This window comes from Corvus brachyrhynchos, unplaced genomic scaffold (assembly GCF_000691975.1).
Source record: "Corvus brachyrhynchos isolate BGI_N302 unplaced genomic scaffold, ASM69197v1 scaffold152, whole genome shotgun sequence".
NCBI classification, from domain to species: Eukaryota; Metazoa; Chordata; class Aves; order Passeriformes; family Corvidae; genus Corvus; species Corvus brachyrhynchos.
This window is the reverse complement of record NW_008237447.1, coordinates 2,143,323-2,151,284: the sequence shown is the minus strand read 5'-3', so window position 1 is coordinate 2,151,284 and position 7,962 is coordinate 2,143,323. Positions and strand designations below refer to the sequence as shown.

Genomic DNA, 7,962 nt, shown 5'->3' with positions numbered 1-7,962 from the left:
TGTTTCCCGGTGGTGTCATGCCGTGAGGTGGTGCCGGCTGTGGTTGTAACCAGCAGGCGGAGCTGGGCTGGATAAACAAGCGAGAGCTATTCATAGCCATGAGGAGGGCAGAGCGCTCCTCTCCTAGCAACACAGCCAGGAGAAGAGCAGGAGAGCTCTGCCCAACTGGTGGAGAGATGTGTGTGCGAAATGTTGGTGTTCTTCCCTTCCCGAGCAGTTGCCGCTCCATCGCTGTGCAATGCCTGGAGCCCTCTCACCTGCCGCGCTCCCTCACTCTGAAACCTCCGTTTAATCTCAGTGATGTGCTCGTGTGGGTGGTGGCCGGCTCTGTTTCCTGGGGTTTGATCAGTGAAAATGTCCTTGCCTGGTTTAAACAACCAAGAGACGAGAGTTAAAAGGTGGGGTGCAAACCTGAGCCCTTGGGCTGCGGCAGCCGGGACCTCCTGACAAGGGCTTGAGCAGGGACACCACTGCCCTGCTGCCTGTCCCAGGGTGGGTGCAGGACCATCCTTGATCCAGCACACCCATAAATACCCACAAACAGCTGGAGGGCTGCTGCACTATGCCATTTCACTGTTCACTTCTTACCAGAAGGCCAGTTACATCAAAACCTGCAGGTAGGGTCTGAGTTGTTTACTTGGACGTGTGGAGTGAGGCTGGTGAGGCACCGGAACAGATTGTCCAAAGCAATTGTGGATGCCCCATCCCTGGAAGTGTTCAAGGCCAGGTTGCATGGGACTCTGAGCAATCTGGTCTAGTGGAAGTTGTCCCTACCCACAGCGGGAGGGTTTGGAACTGGATGATCTTTAAGGTCCCTTCCAACCCAAACCATTCTTTGTTTCTGTGAAATCTTAGGGCATAGCTCTGGAAGCTTTGGGTGCAGGTATGTGATAAAGCCATGGCAGGGGAATTCTACCAGGGAAGTGTGCAGGGACAGCTTGCAAAGGAAGCTAGCACACCCAGCCGTTTGAAAAATTAGGCATGTAGTAGCAAGGTACTGACAAGTGTTCCACACACCTGTAACACTGCCAGTAAATCAAGCAAAGGCATTTGTCAGCTTGTCATTAGGAGAGTAATGAGGTAAGTACAACAGAATTTAGGGCGAGCAATGAGGCCAGCATCCCTCTGCAGTAGATTCGGCCAGAGACAAAGAAGAGTCAAAGTTTAAAAGCAAACAAGACTCCAAGCAGAGGGAGCTCAGTTCCTAATGAAGAGCATCCCTTGCTCTGACCTCTGCGTGGTGCAGACTGAGTCAGATCTCTGGGAAGGACCAAGGCTGCCTTCACCCTGCTCCTGCCACATAATGAGAGGTGCAGACACCTCAGGACCCCACACCTCTGATTTCACTGGTCCATACTCATAACAGATGCCCTCAAATCAGCACACAGGTATTTTGATCTCTGGCAGACCACAGTGAGCAGATTATTGACATACATAATAATTTTCCAGCAAGGTTTCAATGTGCGAATTTAATTAATTGTTGGGAACAAAAAAAGGAGGGGAAAAAATCAGAAGCTCAATTACAATGTCTATCTGAAAGCTGCATACTTAGGCCTCCACATCTCTCACAAAACATGCCACCACTTGAACTCCGGGAGTAATTAAATTTTATGAAGTTTGGCGAGAAGAGAGGGCCTCAACTCATAGTTTACCATTTGATTACAAACTACTTGCTAAATAGCAGGAGAATTATCAAGTCCAGGAATACTGGGTTCTGCCCCTAGCTATAGGAGCTAGAGGTTAAAACAGTAAAGGGGTCAACCACCGAGTCATGTAATTTGGCCCATCCAGATGAAAGGCAGAGTATCTGAAGGAGTAAGAGAAATGTATTCTGGTCTCAATCATTGCCATAATGTGCAGCTTTTTTCTTTAGTTTTGCATTGCAGGAGGTTTAGGTGTGCAAGAGGTCACAGACCGAAGCCTTGGCCAGTAAAGTTAGGAAGTGCCTTGTCATGTAGACAAAATAGGAGTAGGGGAAAGCCAGGGATATAAGGTGTGCTTCCTCAGGGCAGCCTCCCAGAGTCTGCAGGAAATTCAGCCCGGGACTCTCACTTAATGATCTCACTGATTCAGCTAAAAAAGCAAAAGCCCAGTACAGCTAAGAGTACGTGATAGAAACAATGATAAGGCAAGAGGGAGGGAAGAAAAAAGAACAATTGATTTAATGCCTTCTTCATTTGTATTTAAATAAATAAAGATGCCAGTAGAAGGCTCTAGGCACCTTACCACACAATTAACACAACCAAAGAGAAACCAAACTATGCACCACTCCCAAGCAGCATGAAATGATTATCCAGAATGTGCTATGCCACCTCCCAAAGGAAAAAACTCGCCCCAGCCCTCACAGCCTCTCTCTCCAAAGGGTGACATTTGCAATGTGCTTGCCTTGCAGGCATCTGCTGGGAAAGGGGGACATTGCATCCCTGAGAGCCTCTGCTGCCCTGCCAGGGACACCCCTGCACCTCTGCCGGCCCACAGCCTCAGGAGACATGAAGTGCTCACTAGCACACTGGAAAGGGATACAACATACTGCTCTTCTTCCTTAGCAGAAAAAAAGTTGGCTCACCCAAGCCCCTTGTTGACGCTGAAGAATACTGCTGGCCCTGGTATAACGAGCTGGAAAACTTCTGTGTCCTAATGAAAAAAAGGAAAGGAAAAAAACCGTAATTTCACCGGCAGTTGTTTCACTAGCGGGACTGTAACAAGCTCCAAGCCATAATGCTGTTAGTGTTTCTCCCACCACCAGGCACTTTGAATTGTTTCTGTTTCCCATTAGCATCTCTTGCCCAATGCTGCAGCTGCACACACACCCACCCACCCCTGTAGCTGCCGGTGGAGCCAGGGCTGGAGCTGACAGTGCTCCAGCTCCCGGCCCTCGGCTCCGGGGACACAGCCTTCCCCTGCCTGCACCCAGCATGGACACAGTGCCTGAGCCCGGCTCTGCCAGGCAGGGGCAACCCAGGGGTGTCAGGTGTGGTGCCTGGGTTCTTGCAGCATGCCAGTTGCTCTTCCTGCACAGCAGTAGTTTTTTGCTTGGGTTCATGTGGATGAACCTCGATTACACCTGGTGAGCAGAGACTACTTTTGTGGCAGTCATGCTCAAGTGCTAAGGCAGTCACTCTCAGAGCTGGGGCAGGGTGCTCCAAAGTCACCTGTGAGTGAATGCTTGATGCTGTAGAAGGATCCCTCCTGTCCTCTCTGGCTTGTCCCAGTGATCCCCAGCCCCACCTTTCACACAGAAGCCCCCAAGAAGCTACAGTGCTGCAGAGCAAGCTCAAGGGCACACAACAAGCCAGCAAAACAGATCAGGGACTGAGATGAGGCAGGGGAAGGGTAGTACCTGTGTGTGTTGGTCCAAAGAAACCTAGCAAAGATGGGGCATTCAGATAGGACCCAGAGTCAGAGGGCAGAGAGGCTGGGTACCATGAGTGGGGACAGTGGGGGAATCAAAACTTCATCGAATCATAGAATCAAAGAATCACAGAAAATGCTGGGTTGAAAGGCACCCCTCAGGCTCATCAAATCCAACTCCTGGCCCTAGGCAGGATACCCCAAGAGTCACACCATGTGCCTGAGAGCATTGTCCAAACACTTCTTGAACTCTGTCAGGTTGCTGCTGTGACCCCTTCCCTGGGGAGCCTGTTCAGTGCCCAGTCACCCTCCAGGTGAAAAACATTTTCCTGATATCCAACCTAAACCTCCCCTGACTCATCTTCACGTCATTCCCTTGGGTCCTGTCACTGGTAACTGAGTGAAGAGATCGGTACCTGCCCCTCTGCTTCCCCTCATGAGGATGTTGAAGACAACAGTGGGGTCTCCTCTCAGCCTCCTCTTCTCCAGGCTGAACAGACCAAGTGACCTCAGCCATTTTCCATAAGGCTTCCCCTCCAGACCCTTCACCATCCTCGTGGCCTCCTTCGGACACTCTCTAATAGCTTCAAGTCTTTTTTACATTGTGACACCCAAAGCTGCCCCCAGGACTGGAGATGAGGCTGCCCCAGCCCAGAGCAGAGTGGGACAATCCCTCCCTTGCCCAGCTGGCAATGCTGGGCCTGGTGCCCCCAGGACAGGGATGTCCTTCCTGGCTGCCAGGGCACTGCTGACTCATATCCAATTCGCCATCAACCAGGACCCCCAGGGCCCTTTCCATGGCACTGCTGTGCAGCCTCGCATTCCCCAGGCTATACACACAGCCAGGGTTGTCCTGTCCCAGGTGCACAGTCCAGCACTTGCTCTTGTAAGTCTTCATCCAGTTGGTGATCACCCACCTCTAATTTGTCCAGGTTTCTCTGCAGGCCCTGTCTGCCTGCCCCCCAGGGAATCAACAGCTCCGCCCAATTAAGTCTTGTCAGTGAATTTACTTAGTATTCCTGCCAGTCCTGTGTTCAGGTTGTTAATGACAATGTTGAAGATCACTGGGACTAGGATGGAACCAGCCTGATGTCCCCCCCATTCACCATAACTCTTTGTGCCCGACCTGTAAGCCAGATGCTCACCCTCTGTGTAACACAGGTACTCTGTGTCCCGGATGCTTTGTCCAGAGGGGTTCTGTGAGAAACAGTATTGAGAGCTTTGCTGAAGTCCAAAAAAGTTACATGTGCTGGTTTTCCTGCTAATTGGTGTTTGATTGCTGACTTTTTCCTGCCCAAGTAACTGTTGCTGTTATCAGGGAAATTAACAGCTGCAGTTGCTGGAAAAAACTCTCTGCTGCAGTAAAGGCTCTCTGCTGTTGTTCTCCTGAACTACCTGCTCCAGACTGAGCATGAGCTGTATCCAAACCATCTGGGTGACTGCAGAGGTGCTGTGGGGCAAGCTCAGACTGGCATAATGCACAGTTCTGAGCACTGGTCAAAAGAAAGAGCTTGCCTGACTGGGCACGGGAAGGACCAGTGCGTGGCTGGTTCTCCAGACCTCTGGAAGACCCGGTGTGCAGAAGAGAGCAGCCTCCAAGTCATGTGCCAGCCAAGTATGGGAGTCAGACATCACCTCCAGCCTTGGTAGCCTGGCAGAACTAGAAAACACAAGTCTTGAACCACAGATCGTGGTTTTGCCAGGTTAATCCTTACATCTCCTCAGCTCTGGCTCTGCCCTCACAGTTGACATCTGACCATCTGCTCTGTCAAAACCCTAAATTCTTGCAGGATGAGGTTACAAAGAAGAGACTTTCAACACTGCAGTAACTTTCATTTGTCTTTGTGTTCTCTACAGGTTTACAGTGACCAACTATGGCAATAACCAGAGTGATCCTTATAAAGCAAGGCAGGGTTGCCAAAGCAGGGGCAGATCAGAAGGTACTTGGGAATCACAGTTGGAGACATCTCTACAGTTACAGGGATGACACCTGGCAGCAAGGCTGCACTTATGAAAGCTGCACCTCACGCATCTGGCAGGTCACCTCCTGCTCCACTGCCCTGCAGAGCCAGTCTGCATGGTCCCACAGTGTTTGCCACCTTGGTGACCATGACACCTATGCAGTACAGAGCACAGAGTTCTGCTGCTGCTAAATCTGCACCAGAGCATGCAGGCATAGCAGAGCTCGTGGGACATGAGCTGGCTTGGGTCCAGTACTAGTCCTGCTCCCTCAGTTCAGCAGTGTGCCTTCTGCAACAAGCCTTGCCCTTATTACTTTGTGCACAGCTCCAAAAAGGTACCATGACTTCATGGGATCAAGGCCAGAGCTTTGAAGTCTGCAGGGCTCCCTGGTGCTGCACGGGCACAGTGACTTGGGTCTTCACTGGCAGGACACCCCTGCACCACCTTTCACTGTGCGAAGATGTTTGCAGTATCCAGGGGAGCAAAAGGAGGAATGAGTGACATCAGGGGATCTGCCTCTGACTGGGAAATCCAGAGTTTGTCCCAAGGTGCTCTCAGGTGTGCTTTGTCACCTGCCCCAGTGCCAGGTATGTCTCAGTACACACACCCCCATAATCCCAGTCCAGCAGCCATCATCATACTCCTCTCAGTGGGCACTGCCTGGCTCTGAGCCTTCTCCTCGAGTTTTCATCAAATGCCAGAAAAGCTCCTGCTCTCTTGTCCCTGGTAGACAGAGCTCACATTTGGCAAGTAGAGCCCAGCAATCCTGTGGCATGCTTAAACAGAGGAGCTGAATATATCTCCTTCCTCATCCAACAATTATTCTGCTTCCTTTCCTCATTCCAGGTCCCCAGCCTGAGTGCCTCTGCCTCGGCGCACGCTGGATGCGCTCCCAGCAGTGCTCAGCCCTGAGTGCGTGCAGCCACAACATCAGGCATGATCCCTGATCCCAAACAGCACCAGCTGTCACCACCTCAACCCACTGGGACTCAGTGTGATGGGGTTTTTCTAGAGTACACATTCTGCCAGCCCCAAGCCTCAGAAACCCACCGAGCCATGCATTACTCAGCAAGCCCCAATCCTAACCACCATCCCAACAAGGAGAAGCCGTGGTTACACTGCTGCCTGCTTGGGGGCAGGCGGTTGGCAGAAGGAGGGGTGACCCTCCTGTGAGTCAGGGAAGCTCCTGGCAGTCTCTGAGCAGGCCCCTGGGCAGAGGACTTGTCCCATCCATAGGTGCAGAGATGCCCAGCAGAGCTCCCCAGGGAGCGCCAGTGACATGCATGGAGGGAGGAGTGAGCCAGGGCAGGCAGTGTGGACTCGGTGGGACAATGCACAGAGGGAAACCTCTCCTATCAAACACCTAGCCTTGAAATAGTCTGAGTGACCTCATCTGGCTCTCAGCGTACTCCAAACATGGGGGTTGATGTTAAAACTGTGCTGCTTAGGGTGTAAGAGCCTGGTCTACTTCCAATGTATTTCTGCCAGGAATATTGCCACCAGCTCCAGCAGGGACGGGGTTTGGGCCTGAGGGAAGGAGAAGAGGTGGAATGCGATGCCACCATGGAGGAATCAACCTGCATTTCCCAAAGCCAGACAGCCGTCCTCCTGGAGGCAGAGGTAGTAAAAGGAGGACATCCAGACGGGAATGAACTGACATCTGGAGCTATCTGACTCCATAACTCTTTGTCTCTCCAGTACTTATTGTTTCTACAACAGGAGCGATTAGTGCCCCCACCAAGGTCAAGGCCTCCCTGACAAGGCACCGAACGGGCGTAATGAGAAACAGCTCCTGCCCTGAGCAGCTGACCTGGAGAAGAGATCAAGGGCATGGGAAAGGGGGAGAGAGGTGGGAAATGACTTGCTAACCATGGCACGGGCTGGGAGAAGAGCTGGGATCACAGACATGGGTCTCTCCACCTCCCTTCCACCCCTCTCCCCCAGCCCAGTGCCCTCGGCAGTGAAACCACACAGACGCTCCTCCACAGCTCTGTGCGGCTGCAGAGTTAATGAGTTAGGTCTGTGAATTAGTTAATTTCCAGGAGCGGTTCTTTCATGACAAACACCACACAGCAGGCATTTTACATCTACAGCTACAAGAGCAGCCTCTAAGCCCACAACCCTTTGTCAAGAGTAAAAATAGAAAACAGTCACAGTAAATGGGAAGAGACAGGAATAAGGCAAGGACAGGGAAAGATGGAAGCACTACAAGTTCTGCAGAAGAATGGAGGCTTCAAAAATATCCAATTATCTCCAGAATCCGTGCGCTGCACACTTGTTTCAGCAAGATGGTAAAGAGGGTGGCTCAGGGCTACACAAAGCCATCTCTAACAGTTACTGGGATTCAAACACCTTAGACTCATTACTCAATAGTTAGGGAGCCCATCCTAGCCCAGAAGCCACATCTTGCTACACTGGCTGAAGCTGAACAAGGCCCTTGCGTTTCCATCCCACCAGGATGAGGGGGACCAGCAGTGTGGCAGCCCTAGCAGTGCTCAGGGCCCCCAGAGGTGAGGAGCAGTCAAGGCAGAGGGAGGCAGCTGCGAGCAGGGGCAGTGCAGAGGGACAACTGCAGCCCTCAGAGCCCCTGTGGAGGATCGATAAGGAACACCAGGGCAAACACAACCTTGGGGAAAGATTCCTTTGAGG

General features: G+C 51.8%; 1 long non-coding RNA gene across 1 annotated transcript in view; it reads right to left on the bottom strand.

The window, feature by feature from the left end:
* Positions 1 to 1,450: 1,450 nt before the first annotated feature.
* The window catches only part of LOC108446046, a 26,940-nt gene continuing 20,428 nt past the window's right edge, over positions 1,451 to 7,962 (bottom strand). Inside the window, exon 2 of the long non-coding RNA XR_001861154.1 lies at positions 1,451 to 2,634. This is a non-coding gene — a long non-coding RNA (uncharacterized LOC108446046). The remainder of the gene's footprint in view (positions 2,635 to 7,962) is intronic.